Below are 18,962 nucleotides of genomic sequence, written 5' to 3' on the forward strand. Positions count from 1 at the left end.
ATCTTCAGCAAAGCACAGTGATGGAGAAACTCAGCGGCTCGGGCAGCATCTGTGGAGGGAATGGGTAGACGATGTTTCTGAAGAATGACCCGTAAGTTTAGGAGAGTTTCGGGGTAGTGACTAGAGATTCAACACGTTTATTTCAGTCATGACTTCTCTTTTTGGCGCAGCGATGAATCATCTATATTAAAACATGTAGCCTGATTTCTTGACATGAAAAAAAATGGGGGGGGGGGGGGGGGGGGGGGGGGGGGGGGGGGGGGGCGGTGGTGCTGTTTATGGGACAAGATGGTTAGGAACAATGCTTAGGATAACGCAAATATGGTGGTGTAAGATTCGGTGAATTAGCTAAATATCGTGGTAGCAATCTGTGATGACTTTTTTTGAAAGGAAAAGTAAACCTATGCATTCCATTGGCTTTTAGCAATGACCAGAGATAGGCAGGAACAGCTGGAGTAACACAGAGGTTCAGGCGAGACCCTTTTTCGTTTCGGGTCGAGACCCTTCTTCAGTCTGAAGTTCCTCAGTTCTTCAGTCTGAACAAGGGTCTCGACCCGAAACGTCACCCACTCCTTCTCCCCAGAGATGCTGCCTGTCCCGCTGAGTTACGCCAGCATTTTGTGTCTATTTCCAGTATGGACATCCATAGCATTGTGGATGTTGAAAGGTCTTTAGAAATTATTTATTTGCACATCGACTGTAACTGTAAATAATTTCTAAAGATCACAGATCAGTTCATAAGGACAGTTTAGAATTTTATAGGTGTTCCCTATTTCCCGGACCATTTTGTTTCTTTTAAACTTTTATCAGCGCTCATTATAATTCCTTCAGTGTATTGATTGTAATACTGAATGCAAGTTTTATGACGAAAATTAATATTTAAAAAAAAACCTGGAGTATTGTCTCTGCATTATTATTGTTTGTCTTAAACACAGACATACACATCTATGATGGACACAAAAAGCTGGAGTGATTCAATGAGACAGGCAGCATCTCTGGACAGAGGGAATGGGTGACCCTTCCTCAGACTGGTTAGGGGCGAGGGAAACGAGAGATATAGTCTAACCAGTCTAAAGAAGTGGCTCGATCCGAACAGTCACCCTTCTCTCCAGAGATGCTGCCTGTCCCGCTGAGTTACTCCAGGTTTTTGTGTCTCTCTTCGGTTTAAACCAGTATCTACAATTCCTTCCTGCACATGTTTATATATTGGTTGTGCCACTGCAAGTTTACAAGTCTGTACTCTTGACTCTTGAAATGTTATGGATACAAGTCACTACTTTCAAAAGTTTAGCCATGTTACAAAATCGAGCCATAGAGTCATATAGCATAGAAACAGGCCCTTCAGCCCAACTTGCCCATGGTAAACAAGATGCCCCACCTACACATCTTACCTGCCCTAGTTTGGTCCATATCCCCTCTAAACCTTTCCTATCCATGTACCCAACCCAAGTGTATTTTAAATGTTCTTATAGTTCCTTCCTCACCCACCCACTCTGGCAGCGTATCCATTTACCTACCACACACTCTGTGAAAAAGTTTCCCCTTGAGCTCCTTTTAAATATTTCCCCTCTCACCTTAAACCAATGTCCTATGCTTTTCGATTTCCCTAGTCTGGGTAAAAATGTGTTCATGCACCCTATCTATCCCCCTCATGAGTTGATACACCTCTATTAGATCACTCCTCACCCTCCTGTACTCAAAAAAACAACGTCCTCGCCTGCCCAACTTCTCCCTATAGCTCAAGCCCTCAAGTTGTGGCACATCCTTTTAAATCTTCTCTGCACACTTTCCAGATTTTTCATGTTACACTAACAAATTTGCTACAAGAAAGATATCGTTACACTGATTAAGAATCATCTGTTGAATGTCTACAAGTGTATGATGGAGTACATATTGACTGGCTATATCGCGATCTGATTCAGAAATTTGAATGCTGAAGAACTAAGTAGACTGCAGAAAGTAGGTGAACGTTGTCTGGTCCATCACAAGTACTGATCTCCGGAAATAGAAGAGATCTCTGCCTCACAAAGCTAACTAATATCATCAAAGTCCCACACCACCCTGGCCATCTCACTGCTACCACCAAGAAGGTGGTACAGGAATTTGTCTGCAGAAGCATCTCGACCCAAAAGGTCACCTATCCATGTTCTCCAGAGATGCTGTCTGACCTGCTGCATTACTCCAGCACCTTGTGTCCTTTTGTATCTGCTGTTCATTGTTTCAACACTGGGAATGTTAACTCTGGGTTAAAGAACAGCTTCTCATCAACCATCAGGTTCTTGAATGACCCTGCCTAACCCAACGTCAGCACCAAATCACTATGGAGTTTGCTCTACTATGGTTGCTTAGGGTAATGTGGTCTTTGGTAATCATGGCGTAATGTACTGAAAATAACTGATCATTTATTGTATATTTATTTTTTATTGTTGCATCTAATGTGCTGGTAAAGCTGCAGGTTTAGAATTTCATTATTCCTGTCGACACTTGAATATTATCTTTCCCTTAAACAGTACCAGGCTATCAAATTTTTAAAAAATGGTAGCTAGTAAAATTATTGCCAATATCAGTTTGGCCTTCCCGACAGTGAACGCACGGAAAGCAATTGGCCTGGATGGAGACCCAGTCCGTACCCTTAGGACCTGTGTGGACCAGCAGTGGGAGAATTCACAGACATCTTTAACCTCTGTCTACTCCATTCTGATGTTCCCACCTGGTTTAGGAAGGCCACCATCACCCAGGGACCAAAGGAAAGCAGGGTGGCAAGCCTTCATTACTACCATTCAGTGGCTCTGATATCCACCATTGTGACATGATTATGGTGCACATTAACTCCTACCTCCCTTGTAGCCTTGATCCACTGATGGTTTATAGCAACCTACTGTAGCATCAGGTCCATGGCAAATGTCATCTTGTTAGCACTACATTCATCACTGGATCACCCTGATAACAGGGACACTTATCAGATACCTATTTCTTAAATATAGCTCCATCTTCAACACCATAATCACAAACAAACTCCTCAACATAGGAGTCAGCACCCCACTCTGCCACTGAATCTTTGACTTTCTGACCATAGACCAAAATCAGTGATGAAAAATAACAAACCATCCCCAACAATAATTCTCAACACTGCTGCTCTACAAGGATACGTCCTCAGCCCCTTACTACACTTCCTATACATTCAAGACTGTGCGGCCAAATTCTGCTCTAACTCCATTTACAAATTTGCAGATGATACCACTGGGTGAGATCTTGAGCAGTCTTGAGATGGAGTAGAGGATGGAGATAGATGCTAAGTACCATGGTATCAAGACAATAACCTCTCCCTAAATGTCAGCAAGAGAAAGGAGTTAGTTATTGACTTCACGAAATGAGGTGGAGCAAATGCTACATTCTGCATCAATGGTGCCAAAGTGGAAATGATCAAGAGCTAAAAGGAGTCGTAAGTATCACCAACATTTTGTCATGGACCGAAAACATTGAAGCTGTGGCCAAAATACACCTCTGCATCCACAGGAGGTGAAGGAAGATCAGCATGTTGCACAACAACTCATGCCAACTTGTTCAGAGGCACTGTAGAAAGTATACTATTGGGTTGCACCACAGCTTGATTAGGGTGCAGCTCTGCCCTAGACCGCAAGAAATTGCAGAAGGTTGAGGATGTAATCCAGTCCACCACACAGACCAGCCTCCCACCATGGACTCCAACTACACCCAGGCTGCCTCAGGAAAGCATCCAACATAATTCCAGACCGTTTTCATCCAGGTTATTCCCCCTTCTATATTCTATAGATACAAAGCTTGAAAACACCTTTCACCAGATTCAGGAGCAGTTACTTTCCAATTGTTATCAGACTACTGAACTGGCCGCCAATTTCCTATGGTCTAGTCCAGTAGTTCCCAACCTTTTTTAGTTCATGGCCCCCTTGGGATCTTTTAATTTTTTTGTGCCCACCCCCCCCTTACATTATTAGCAGAAAAAAAGTACTTCAATATTATAATACCTTCCATAAAAATATCAGTGTTTATTAATCACACATATATCCTCTTTTATTCTATTCCACAAACATCAAAAATATTTTGTGGGTTCAATAAAACAACCATTTATAATCATACATTAAAAATATATTTCAACTACATAGATTTAAATTTATTAGAACTGAAATTTAGGAGGTAGCTCTGTGGCCCCCTTCATTGAGCCGGTGGCCCCCTAAATCCCCAAATTTTTCTGTGGCCCCCCTGAAATGTGCCATGGCCCCAGGTTGGGAATCACTGGTCTAGTTGATCTTCCAACCTAACACATTGCGGTTCACTGCTGTAATACTCTATCCTTCACTGTATTTATCACTTTGTACAACCAGCTGTACTTGTATATAACATGCAAACTAATGCTTCTAAATGAATCTCGGCACAGTGACAATAATAAACCAATACCAATGCAAAGTATATCTTCTCCTGGGCCATATGAATTTTCAAAATGTGCTGTACTCTGCAACTGGCGCAGCGGTAGAGTTGCTGCCTTATAGCGCTTGCAGTGCCAGAGATCACGACTACGGGTGCTATATGTGCGGAGTTTGTAGGTTCTCCCCGTGTACGTGTTTTTTTTTTAATGAGATCTTCGGTTTCTTCCCACACTCCAAAGACATACAGGTTTGTAGGTTGTCCAAGAAAGAACTGCAGATGCTGGAAAATCGAAGGTACACAAAAATGCTGGAGAAACTCTGCGGGTGCAGCAGCATCTATGGAGCGAAGAAAATAGGTAACGTTTCCGGCCGAAACCCTTCTTCACAGATGCTGCTGCACCTGCTGAGTTTCTCCAGCATTTTTGTGTACCTTCAGGTTTGTAGGTTAATTGGCTTGGTATAAATGCGGCACATGAGGGGGGGAAAAAAAGTGGAAGGGCAATAGTAATAGGGGATTCAATTGTCAAGGGAATAGATAGGCGTTTCTGCGGCCACAAATGAGACTCCAGGACGGTATGTTGCCTCCCTGGTGCAAGGGTCAGGGATGTCACTGAACGGCTGCAGAACATTCTGGAGGGGGAGGGCGAACAGCCAGTTGTCATGGTGCATATTGGCACCAACAATATAGGTAAAAAAAGGGATGAGGTCCTACAAGATGAATTTAGGGAGCTAGGAGATAAACTTAAAAGTAGGACCTCAAAGGTAATAATCTCTGGATTACTACCAGTACCACGGGCCAGTCAGAGTAGAAATAGGAGGATATTGCTGATGAATACGTGGCTTGAAAAATGGTGCAAGGGGGAGGAATTCAAATTTTTAGGGCATTGGAACCAGTTCTGGGGGAGGTGGGACCAGTACAAACAGGACGGTCTGCACCTGGGCTGGAATGGAACCAATGTCCTTGGGGGAGTGTTTGCTAGTGCTGTCGGGGAGGATTTAAACTAATGTGGCAGGGGGATGGGTACAAGAGCAGAGAGGCAGGGGGGTGTAAAATGAGGGTAGAAGCAATAGGTAGCAAGGTGAAAAGTAAAAGTGGCAGGCAGACAAAACCAGGGCAAAAATCAAAAAGGGCCACTTTTCAACATAATTGTATAAGGGGTAAGAGCGTTGTAAAAACAAGCCTGAAGGCTTTGTGTCTCAATGCAAGGAGTATTCGTAATAAGGTGGATGAGTTGAACGTGCAGATAGCCATTAATGATTATGATATAGTTGGGATCACGGAGACATGGCTCCAGGGTGACCAAGGCTGGGAGCTGAACATCCAGGGATATTCAATATTCAGGAGGGATAGAGAGAAAGGAAAAGGGGGTGGGGTAGCGTTGCTGGTTAGAGAGGAGATTAACGCAATGGAAAGGAAGGACATTAGTTTGGAGGATGTGGAATTGGTATGGGTAGAGCTGCGAAACACTAAGGGGCAGAAAACGCTGGTGGGTGTTGTGTACAGGCCACCTAACAGTAGTAGTGAAGTTGGAGATGGTATCAAACAGGAAATTAGAAATTCGTGCGACAAAGGCAAAACAGTTATAATGGGTGACTTCAATCTACATGTAGATTGGGTGAATGAAATTGGCAGGGGTGCTGAGCAAGTGGATTTCTTGGAATGTATGCGGGATAATTATCTAAATCAACATGTAGAGGACCCAATGAGAGAGCAGGCTATTTTAGAGTGGGTATTGAGTAATGAGGAAGGGTTAGTTAGCAGTCTTGTAGTCGTGCCCCCTTGGGCAAGAGTGACCATAATATGGTTGAGTTCTTCATTAGGATGGAGAGTGACATTGTTAATTCAGAAACAATGGTTCTGAACTTAAAGAAAGGTAACTTTGAGGGTATGAGACGTGAATTGGCCAAGATTGACTGGCAATTAATTCTAAAAGGGTTGACGGTGGATATGCAATGGAAGACATTTAAAGACTGCATGGATGAACTACAACAATTGTTCATCCCAGTTTGGCAAAAGAATAAATCAGGGAAGGTAGTGCACCCATGGATAACAAGGGAAATCAGGGATAGTATCAAAGCGAAGGATGATGCGTACAAATTAGCCAGAAAAAGCAGCATACCAGAGGACTGGGAGAAATTCAGAGACCAGCAGAGGAGGACAAATGGCTTAATTAGGAAAGGACAAATAGATTATGAAAGAAAACTGGCAGGGAACATAAAAACTGACTGCAACAGATTTTATAGATACGTGAAAAGAAAGAGATTAGTTAAAACAAATGTAGGTCCCTTGCAGTCAGAAACAGGTGAGTTGATCATGGGGAACAAGGATATGGCGGACCAATTGAATAACTACTATGGTTCCGTCTTCACTAAGGAAGACATAAATAATCTGCCGGAAATAGCACGGGACCGCGGGTTAAAGGAGTTGGAGAAATTGTGTGAAAGCCAGGTTAGTTGGGAAGTGGTGTTGGGTAAATTGAATGGATTAAAGGCCGATAAATCCCCAGGGCCAGATAGGCTGCATCCCAGAGTACTTAAGGAAGTAGCTCCAGAAATAGTGAATGCATTAGTAATAATCTTTCAAAACTCTTTAGATTCTGGAGTAGTTCATGAGGATTGGCAGGTAGCAAAGGTAACCCCACTTTTTAAGAAGGGAGGGAGAGAGGAAACGGGGAATTACAGACCAGTTAGTCTAACATCGGTAGTGGGGAAACTGCTAGAATCAGTTATTAAAGATGGGATAGCAGCACATTTGGAAAGTGGTGAAATCATTGGACAAAGTCAGCATGGATTTGCGAAAGGTAAATCATGTTTGACGAATCTTATAGAATTTTTCGAGGATGTAACTAGTAGCGTGGATAGGGGAGAACCAGTGGATGTGGTGTATCTGGACTTCCAGAAGGCTTTCGACAAGGTCCCACATAAGAGATTAGTATACAAACTTAAAGCACAAGGCATTGGGGGTTCAGTATTGATGTGGATAGAGAACTGGCTGGCAAACAGGAAGCAAAGAGTAGGAGTAAACGGGTGCTTTTCACAATGGCGGGCAGTGACTAGTGGGGTACCGCAAGGCTCAGTGCTGGGACCCCAGCTATTTCCAATGTATATTAATGATCTGGATGAGGGAATTGAAGGCAATATCTCCAAGTTTGCGGATGACACTAAGCTGGGGGGCAGTGTTAGCTGTGAGGAGGATGCTAGGAGACTGCAAGGTGACTTGGATAGGCTGGGTGAGTGGGCAAATGTTTGGCAGATGCAGTATAATGTGGGTAAATGTGAGGTTATCCATTTTGGTGGCAAAAACAGGAAAGCAGACTATTATCTAAATGGTGGCCGATTAGGAAAAGGGGAGATGCAGCGAGACCTGGGTGTCATGGTACACCAGTCATTGAAAGTAGGCATGCAGGTGCAGCAGGCAGTGAAGAAAGCGAATCGTATGTTAGCTTTCATAGCAAAAGGATTTGAGTATAGGGGCAGAGAGGTTCTACTGCAGTCATGGTGAGATCACACCTGGAGTATTACGTACAGTTTTGGTCTCCAAATCTGAGGAAGGACATTATTGCCATAGAGGGAGTGCAGAGAAGGTTCACCAGACTGATTCCTGGGATGTCAGGACTGTTTTATGAAGAAAGACTGGATAGACTTGGTTTATACTCTCTAGAATTTAGGAGATTGAGAGGGGATCTTATAGAAACTTACAAAATTCTTAAGGGGTTGGACAGGCTAGGTGCAGGAAGATTGTTCCCGATGTTGTGGAAGTCCAGGACAAGGGGTCACAGCTTAAGGATAAGGGGGAAATCCTTTAAAACCGAGATGAGAAAAACTTTTGTTCACACAGAGAGTGGTGAATCTCTGGAACTCTGCCACAGAGGGTAGTTGAGGCCAGTTCATTGGCTATATTTAAGAGGGAGTTAGATGTGGCCCTTGTGGCTAAGGGGATCGGAGGGTATGGAGAGAAGGCAGGTACGGGATACTGAGTTGGATGATCAGCCATGATCATATTGAATGGCGGTGCAGGCTCGAAGGCTGCACCTAATTTCTATGTTTCTAAATGTAAATTGTCGTATGCGAATGTGCGAGGATCACTGCTCGGTGCGAATTCGGTGGGCCGAAGGGCCTGTTTCCGCGCTGTATCTCTAACTATCTCTAAACTAAATTGGACAGTATCATTCAGTAAATGACTAAAGTGTGTTCCATCAGTGCTTACAACTACCAAGTTCGTGATCTAACAGAATCACTGCAAACACACTTATTTATCTATGAATAAATTCGACTTTGCCCCTTAAGTAGATTCTATTGATTGATTGAAAGATAGTGCATGAAAATAGTATCTTCGTCAAACCGAGACCCACAAGCACACCTATCCATGTTCTCCAGATGCTGCCCAAACTGCTGAGTTACTCCAGCACGTTGTGTCTTTTAACACCGACCATGCTAGTTCTGTGTTCTCCCACTTCCGCATCCATTCTCTACGCCATTTACAATGGCCAAAGTTCCTGTTTAAATAATGCACACTTGTTATTGTCTTCATTAGTGAAATCACTGCATGTACCGTGCAGCAAATGGTGGGTTGAATAAACTCAATTTTCGCAGTTGGTCCCCACCTCTCCTGTAATCAAGATTTTGGGAAGATTGGCCATCTCTATTTCGAATTCACTCCAAATTTCGCTCTCAGATATTTGTTTCTCAGAATGATATTTTGTTTTTCCTCCTTTTCTGATTTTCCTTTTGTCATACACCGATTTCACCCCTTATTTGTTGGCTTGGCTTGACAGTTTAGTGCCCGCTGGACGCCTCTATGATCCTTTCATGTTTCCGAGAATGGACCTCCTAAGATCCCTGTCTTACCCGAAATTATTATAGCAGCAGATCATCACCACTACAATTTTGAGCGATACAGTTGATATTTAGACAGCGCTGGCCAGCTGGATCCGGCTTCATATTTGCATTAACCTGGGCTTTCGTTTCTTTATATACTAAGTATATTTGGCTGTATCTCGCTATTTTAAAACAATCTTACGTTTAGTTGGTAATGTGACTGTAGTGATACTTGGCGGTAGGAAGGGAAGAGCTTAAGTGAATGTTTCTTCGGAACTGGAGTCATTGCGATAAAGTTAAACATTCCAATACACAAAGTACTGCAGTAACTAACTCAGCGGGTCAGGCAGCACCGGTGGAGGGAATGGACAGGCAACATTTCGGGTCGGAAGCCATCTCGACCCGATTCGAAACGTCACCTGTCCGTTCCCTCCACAGATGTTGCCCGACCCGCTGAGTTACTCCAGCACTGTGCTTTGAGATTCTAACATCTGCTGTTCCGTGTGCGTCTCGCTTCTTAAAACATCCAACGCCGAACACATATCTCATCTAATTTGATTTAAATAATTTCTTGGAAAATGGAATGGAACCATTCCAGTGCGACCAGCAAACCACGTGAAAAAAACCCGATTAGTTGCATTTCAGATAGGGCACCAAAAAAGATGGGGTGTGGTAGATATTATGTATTAGAGAGTAACATTATAAAGGAACAAAGATACAATGAGTGGATAAACCGGTGCACTAGCGAATTCAATGTCCGAAACGTGCGCGCTTAATCACTTGGAATCTCAGGGGAACTCACATTTTTAAATGACGGGAAACTTGCTTAAGTTTTAGGGTTTTGAATATAGAAACGGAAGCCAACAGATCGATACAAATAGTAATCTAAAATGGTAATAGTAGGCAAAAGAGCTGAATAATATTTTGCAGATGGCGATGGTGTCCAGAACTAAGCCACTATTATTTACAATTGCAGCTGAGCACTCGGAGTGAGATCAGAATGCTTTGCTTCACACAACGGGAAATGGAAAACTGGCACTCTCTCGAGTAGATCGATTGACTGGATCGATGTATTTAAAGTTACGGAAACTCTTACCACGATTGTTTGGCTTGGCACAAATATTAGTTCTATTAGTGCTTTGACAGGTACATGGATAGGACAGGTTGGAGGGATATGGACCAAACGCAGGCAGGCAGGACTAGTGTAGTTAGGACATGTTGGCCGGTGTGGGCAAGTTGGCCCGAAGGGCCTGTTTCCATCTGTATCACTCTTTGACTTCATTACTCGCTTAATGCGGCCTCGTGTTTGCACTGGGCTAAAGTTTCTTAATGTTAAACTAATACTAATTCATATTTTGTCAATTGCATTTACTTTCATAGATGTTGATACTTTGAGAGTGGTTAATTCAAACAAATGTTCGACGGAAATGTCGATGGGTTTGAGACGCAGACCACTTAAAATCTGTTAGAATGGCAGTACTGTGCATGTATGATGGGTGAGTGGTCACTCTTGTTCCCGTGCTCATGAATAAGAACAGCACATCCAGGTTCTGAAGAAGGATCTCGATCCGAAACGTCACCCATTCCTTCTCTCCAGCGATGCTGCCGGACCCACTGAGCTCCTGCATTTTGTGTCTATCTTCGGTGTAAACCAGCATCTGCAGCTTCGTCCTACATGGGCGGCCAAGGTGGCGCGGCGGTAGAGTCGCTGCCTTACAGCGCAAGAGACTGCGGATGCTGTCTGTACGGAATTTGTATCTTCTCGCCAGGACCGCGCTGGTTTTTTTCCGAGATCTTCTGTTTCCTCCCACACTCCAAAGGCGTACAGGTTTGTAGGTTAATTGGCTTGGTGTATGTGTAAAATTGTCCCTAGTGTGTGCAGGATAGTGTTAGTGTGCGGGGATCGCTGGTCGTTGCGGACTCGGTGAGCCGAAGGACCTGTTTACGCGCTGTAGCTCCAAACGAAACTAAAACAGCCGAACTGCAGAACCTTCCGATTCTCAAACCAGGTGGTTCATTTTCACACCAGAAAGAGACGTGCAAATGCTAATGGTAAAATGATAGCGATTGGGCCATTGCAAGAAGCCATTAATGCGCTCAACATGGTTTTCATTGGAAATGTTTAAAGATGGCGTGGCGGTCCGTTTCCGCAAATTATTCACAGCATTGACATCGGGGAGTGAGACAGAATACAGATAATAGCACGGAGCTGTCAAGACAGTATTCGATTGCGGTATTACCGCCGATCACCCATTAGCGGGGATTAACTCTCGGTACTAGAGGGAGATACACAGCTATTTTTGAAGTTGTCGAAGTAATAGTCCAATAACAGGAGACACTTACTCACCACACTCATTGTGTGGTGCCAATCCATTTATGCTTGTTCCCGGAATGGACTTCAATAAGTCAATCATTAACAGTACTTCGGAAACATAGACAGAATACAATGGAGAAATGGGTGGGTCATTATTGAGCCAAGAAACAGCAGATGCTGGATTCTTAAGAACAACACAAAGTGCTGGAGCGACTCGACGGGTCAGGCAGCATCTGTGGGGTGAATGGATAGGCGAGGTCTCAGCTTGGGATCCTTCTTCGGGCTGTAAGGGCCCTGACCCGAAACCTCGGCTGTCCATTTTCAATCCCCAGCTGAGTTCTTCCAGAATGTGTGCTTTTTACTTTCTTCTTCTTCTCCGTTTCAGGTAGTGTGGTGGGAGGGAGTGAGGTATGGCTTGTCCTCTTCTCTATTGTGTGGGTTCTAAGGAGCAGCGGAATGCGGCACGGAGAGACAGGAGGTGCGGGATGGAGCGGGGATGTGCTGGCGGTCTATAAACTAATGCGCTCCTTTCATCCTTTCGCTGGGGTGGATGATTGCGACATTCACGTGGTCCGCCCTGTTTCGACGAATGCAATCAACCCGGTGTGCACAATCAAACAAGATCAAATAGAACAAGTTGTCCGACAACTATAGGCTGTGCACGCCACACGCAAGAAGAAGAAGATCCTTTCGCTAGGATTAAGCGAACTCCCAACAAATGTCTTCAGTAGTCAAGTGCCAAGTGACATGTTTAATTAAACGGGACAATTAAATGTTTAAACCTAAAAACAAAGAACTAATACCGGTTAAGGCCGAGCAGTACTGGAGTAACTCAGTTGGGTCAGGCAGCATCTCTGGAGAACATGGATATGTGACGATCCGGTTAGAGATCCCTCCTCAGATTGGCGCGCATATTTGCAACAGAATAATAAAGGTTGTTCGAGGTTGTTATTCGAGGTTGTCAATGCCATTCTGAATGATTCTTTTAAAAACATTGAGTGGCTTTTGACCAGGAATTTGTTGCAGTCGGCGGAGAAGATATATATGTTCATACCAAGGAGGCTTTGCAAACATCCTTGCATCTTTCTCGCATTTCATCCTGTGATCTCTCCCCGTAACAGAGTGAAGAGTGGGGTGTCTGTTTCGCGTGTCCGCATGCAGATAGGATCAAATGCGTAAAGTGAGTTCAGCTGGTGCCGGGAATGTTAGCTTGGGAGAGGGCCACAGACATTAGTCTGCTCAATCTGCCAATATATTTGAATAATTTTGCAGCGAGGGAGTTGCCATTTTTCCCTTGCAATAACTCGCCTGCAATAGGTAGCTTCGCGTTTTCTATGTGTTGCCAGGTGGACCAAGAACCTTACATCCTCAGGTGTCTCAGGGCCGTGCGAACGCTCTGAGGCAGATAGTGAATGGACACCGCGCGTACTTGCCTTCGTTGAAAGATCGTTCCCAAGATGTGAGAATATGAGAGGTGAACATTTGTCAGAGTCTCGATCGGATCTTTATAAATGGGGGTTGCTGCTGTGTCGCAAGGACAGGTCAGTGGAGGACCCCTTTTGTAGCTGTCATGTGAAAGGCTAGTTCTCTTGTATTTTGGGGGTAATTCCTTCTGGAATGGATTCAATGTGGGCTTCAAAGTTACCCCATTCATTTTGCTGATTAGCCATTCTAGTCAAAATGTTCCCAGTGGTAAGTTTCAACACCGCGCAAGAAAATAACTAGAAGAGGTTTGGTCAAGCACCAAGCCTTGCCTCAAACCAGTCTGCATTTATATTACATTCCTCGCGGACCTATTCATTAAGATGACCACACACATTCCATCAGAAAGCAGAGATAATATAGAGATGGTAGACAAAATGCTGGAGTAACTCAGCGGGGCAGGCAGCATCTCTGGAGAGAAGGAATGTGTGACGTTTCGGGACGAGACCTTTCTTCAGACTGCCTGGAGGAGGTGATGGAGAAGGACCAAGTTGACACTCTGAGAAAACAGGTGGACCACACTCTGGTTACCTCGCTTGAAGATGATGGAATTTCGGAGACCTCCAGGATCACATGCAAAGCCACAATAGTGTAGTATGGTGCCCATACTACAGTCCCTATACACGCACGATTGGACAACTAAGACCATTTAAAGTTTGCAAATAATACCGCCATCATGAGCCCTATCACGAACAATGATGAAACAGTATATGAAGCGACATACAGCAGAGTAAAAGAGTGTCAAAACAATCGGCGCCTCTCCACTGTCAGCAAGATGAAGGAGCAAGTTATATTGCCTCAAGGTAACGAGGTGGTATAAAAGTCCCGATCGCCATCTATAATTTTGAATTTTGGTCGAGAGCTTCGAGTTCTTCGATGTAAATATCACTAGCAATCTGTCATAGACCACCATATTGATGCTATGATCAAGACAGCACACACATGCCTCTACTTCAGCCATGATCATATTGAATGGCGGTGCAGGCTCGAAGGGCCGAATGGCCTACTCCTGCACCTATTTTTTATGTTTCTTTGTTTCTATGTTACCTCCTTTGAAGACTGAGGAAGTTTGGCATGTCGTCTTACCAGCTTCTACAGTTGCATCGTAGAAAGCATCATATTGTGACGCGTCATTGCCTGGTTTGGGAGCAGCTTTGCCCAAGAGTGCAATATTTATTACAGAGAGTTGCAAATGTGGTGCAGTCTATTACACGGGCCAGATATGAATCTGTGCCTGTAGTTCTTCTCTGCCAAGTTGTGAAACTCCAGCAGGGAAACCGTCGACATATTGTTGGCAATCGCAATATTACTGGCTTATCACTAATTTATTATCATCTCAGAATTTGTTTAACAATATTTCATGTTCCCCGGGAACATTTGCACTTTAAAACGGCACTTTGAGTTCTTATTTTCCATCGGGTTAGATTGTGATTATGGCCACGTTAAGAATTAAAAGTCCTAAATTCAATGTGTGAAATATGATTCTTATTTTTCAAAGTCTCTCATAGGAAACAATGAGCATGTAATGGGAGGCGCTGGCTCTGAACGCACTGCCTGAAAAAATGATGGTAACAAGCTTCGTTCCTGTTTTTCAAAAAATAACTGGACAACATTACCCAAACGGGAAAGTTAATTCCTAAGTGGCAAAAATGAACTAACTAAATTATAATTTAAAAACGTGATAGCGATTTGATGAGGCTTCTGGCTTCCCTCTGCGATGCTACAATTGCATAATTCTCAACATGTTGTTCACACATCAACAAGAGCCCAGGTGTGTGAAATAGAATTCTTCATTTGCTAATAGACATGCTCTGACTGGAAGGAAAAATGAAATGCCACCCGTTGATTGATGGCTGGTTATTTACCGTGACAGGTAGAACTGGAATAAACGCAAAATGAACAATACACTCCACGTGATTACTTCAGGGAACTGCTGCGGAGGAATTGACAAGAACACTTCCTCTCTGAAGAGAACATATACGCGATAACAATTGGTGTGTGGGTGTGTGTGTGTGTGTGTGTGTGTGTGTGTGTGTGTGTGTGTGTGTGTGTGTGTGTGTGTGACGTGGCGCAAATAAATATTCACGATGTCCTACATGGCCTCTTTTATGAACAAAATTTTTTTTTTTTGTGTTACACGAAATATAAAATTGCCACACAAAAATGTTCAATTTCTCTGGGTGATCGTGGCGGGGCGGGGCGGGGTGGACAGCTCCAGCAACATTGGGTAACATTTGGAAAGTCAATGAATTAATATTACTCCAGAACAAGTAAATGAACCGAACATGAAGTTAGAAACAAGGAACTGCAGATGCTGGTTTACAAAAAAAAAAAGCTGGAGTAACTCAGCGGGTCGGACAGAATCTATGGAAAGCTTGGATAGGCGACATTTCGGTCCGAAAAATGTGATTCTGAAGAAGGGTCTCGACCCGAAACTTCACAAATCCATATTCTCCAGAGATACCACCTGATCTGCTGAGTTACCCCAGCACTTTGTGTCGTTTATTAAAAAAAATAAAGTTATTAAAAATAAACCGGAGAGGAATAAAAGTTGAATGATGGCAGAATCATTAGATGGCTTTTACCGCCACAAGCGTCTGCAGCACTCGCTCCTATATGCAAAATGATGACATTCACCACACTTTTAAACAAATGAATAGACTAACGAGATTAAGTTGGTTATTGGTTAGGAGGACGAAGATCAAATGAATAATTGATACATGTTTCCGTAGTTGGTGGGAATTGACATAAGAGACAGATGCTGCAGGCATATTTAAGAGATATGGATGTTTGGATATAAACATCGAAACGATGCTATCCATTAGCTTGACTTGACTTGATGCAGCACGGAAACGGTCCCTTCAGCCCCACTCACCCTTGTCGACCAAGATGCCCATCTAAGCTAGTCCCATTTATTCAGTCAACGAGTCGGTACTAAATTTGTTACCAGATTGACTTTGACCCCAATCGCGAGTGAAGCAAATACCAATTCATTAAATTTTCTAAATCAAGAATAATTTACAACAATATTCATTATTGTATTATTTGTCGCACGACGGCGAAAGCTAAACTCGAAGGTCCCTAACTGCAATTGAAACGAAGTAATAATAAATGCAGAATAAAATTTAAAAAACTTTAAAAAAAGGATTGGAGTGAAGGAAATACTGCACAGGGAAATATTCTTCCTCGAATTTATTTTCGTATTTTTTAAAGAACAATCCTAACAGTGGAAACTATGGCAGCGTAGGGATTTGAACGAGGAACTATTAAAACACTGACAACCAAAGACTGAGCAGTTAATCGGATTGCTTATTAACAGATATATGATGTAAAAGGGGAGCAAATGAAATAATTCCACATTCAAATTTGTAGAACTCCGGGATTTAAAAAAAGGCACGATCGCCATTGCTGATTCGGGCAACTAAAATGGAATTGAAATAAAATAAAATACGATGTATATTTACAAGTTTTCGAGGAGTGATGGCAGATAATTCTTATAACGCCCAAAACGATAGGCTGATGGCTGGCTTGGACTCGGTTCCCCCCCAAGGCCTGTTTCCGTGCCGTATCTATTCATGATTCCATGACTCTAATTAATCTCTACAATATGCACCCAAATTAACTTTATTTCTAAATTAGGTTATTAGTTCAATTGCAAGTTAAGCTGCATAGCTCATCTTACAATTGGAGAGTTTGTCATATATTTCCCATTGGTTAATCAAGTGTAGTGAGTGTCATTTCGATTATTGCTCAAGTTAACACCAGTAGAAATGTGCACAAGTGATTTTGTTTTTACCTGGGAGGTCCAAATAATGATTCAACTTTGAATGGACGGAGAACGAGCATCACTTCCACTAAGTTATCGGCTCCAGCTGAAACACCAATTATCCAGCCTAAAAACAACACAAAATATTTCACTATTTGAACAATATGTACAAATATCCCTTACAAAATGTTATACATATTGGCCAATGTATATATCAGAGAGAATATTTCCCCGTCACCCTACCGAAGTGTCACCCGTTCGACTGAAATGTGAAAATGCCAGGCATTACATAGAAAATGGAACAACAGTAGTTAGAGTGATTTCGTTGTGGTGTATAAATGGTAGAGACTATGTCTGTGTTTGCTGTCTGGGTTACAACCTAGCGACTGTGCGTAAAAAAAAAATAATGTTAGATTTCACTGCTCTAGAAAGAAGCAGATTGCGTGGTTGATATTCCAGTCATCTCGTCAATTCCTGCTTCTGCCATGTTATATGAGTATAGACTCCGCTGAAAGGATATGGCGGAGAGGAGGAAATCAAACTCAACTATTGAAAAACAGACACTGCTTTATTTGTCCATGTTCAAATTAATATTTCCAAATCTTTGTCTCTACGTTACTGCAATATTGCACTGATGACAAAACATGGCTTTCCTCACCGGGACATTTAAGAAAACCAGATACATTGCCCAATTGGAGGATGGCTGTCTCCAGGTACCATATTGATCACACATATTTTACTTTCAACTGATGCATTGCATTTAGGGTTTAATATTACATTGACCATATGTCTGAGCAATCGGATTTTTTCTTTCATTTCACAATCTGGAAAAAATATTGTTTAGATATTTTTGTAATATGTAAATACGTTTTGTGTAACTAAGATACGAAAACTCATATACATTGTAATTGCCGTTCTTCTCGCAATAATATAAATATTGTGTACTCTTGATGCTGAAATAACATATTATCGATTTTACCAGCGGCTATAATTACTAATTGCTCTTGGGAAGGCGACCGCGCATTTCAAATTCAGGAAAGACTTCTTCTGTTCGCCGTTTATCATTTCAGTCCTGCGTCTGAACCCTATTCCCCTCATACTTTCCTGCTGATACACACAAGGTATCAAAAAACGAATAAAAGATGATATAAAAATCTTACATGTAGTGCAATCGTCTCCATTTCCATTAGCTCTATTTCTTCCCAGAGATCTAAATCATTGTAATACTCCAGAATACAGGGAAGAATGTGGCCATACGATTATTTTGCAACTTCTGCCTGGATACACATAATTTAATGTGTAAGAAGAAACTGCAGATGCTGGTTTAAACTGAAGATAGACACAAAAAGCTGGAGTAAATCAGCGGGACAGGTAGCATCTCTGGAGAGAAGGAATGGGTAACGTTTCGGGTCGAGACCCTTCCTCGGAAATAATTTAATGTGCCGCTTAATAATTAATGAAAGCAACTTTAAAGGTGAAATCACGTGCAGTTTTATCTGTCTATCAGAGCGGTGTCTATCTACAGTTTTAAACACATACTTATGGACTATGAAAAATCGTTGTTCTTCGACAGTGACAATACAGCAATATCGAAAAGCACAGCGATTTAACGCAAATATCTCGTTCCATTCTCATTCCTTAGCCAAGAATGACGCCACTTCAGCAGATATACGATTGTGAAGTGTTCGCCGTATTACAATCTACATGAACATGTTCCCAAGATTGACATTTAAACCCAGTGTATTTATTCAAGTGGTCAGACTTACGACAAATTGCGAGCTGCCAACTCAATTGCACAATAAATAAACAAACATATTAACACAACTAGTAACAATTTGATACAGTCATATTTTCACGGTTTTCTTTAGATATTGTTCTGGTTATTTTATTTATCAATGGATCCACGTTATATCCTGTTACAATTTGAACATTCAGAGTGTTTTATTCAATTTAACTTTTTTGATTGGTCATTAACCAACATACAATAAAAAAAGAGTCAGTGCCTGGTTCAGAGAATCGGCACCATATATTGAATTGTCATGAACCCGGGTGAATATAAAACACAATCCACAAGGACGCCGAGTTAAGCTGACATTTGCAGTAACTAGCCGGCCTTTGAACCGAGCATGATCGGGCTTAAAACTACAAGGCAACAACAATGAAAGGGAGTTTAAAACCG

General features: G+C 42.5%; 1 long non-coding RNA gene across 7 annotated transcripts in view; it reads right to left on the reverse strand.

Annotated features, from left to right (window-relative positions):
* Positions 1-18,962, reverse strand: part of LOC129703028 (uncharacterized) — a 79,835-nt gene that overhangs the window by 60,297 nt on the left and 576 nt on the right. For all 7 annotated transcript variants that reach the window (XR_008724500.1, XR_008724501.1, XR_008724494.1 and 4 more), the window contains exon 2: positions 16,814-16,910. This is a non-coding gene — a long non-coding RNA (uncharacterized LOC129703028). The remainder of the gene's footprint in view (positions 1-16,813; positions 16,911-18,962) is intronic.

Source organism: Leucoraja erinacea, chromosome 1, assembly GCF_028641065.1.
Source record: "Leucoraja erinacea ecotype New England chromosome 1, Leri_hhj_1, whole genome shotgun sequence".
Classification (NCBI taxonomy): Eukaryota; Metazoa; Chordata; class Chondrichthyes; order Rajiformes; family Rajidae; genus Leucoraja; species Leucoraja erinaceus.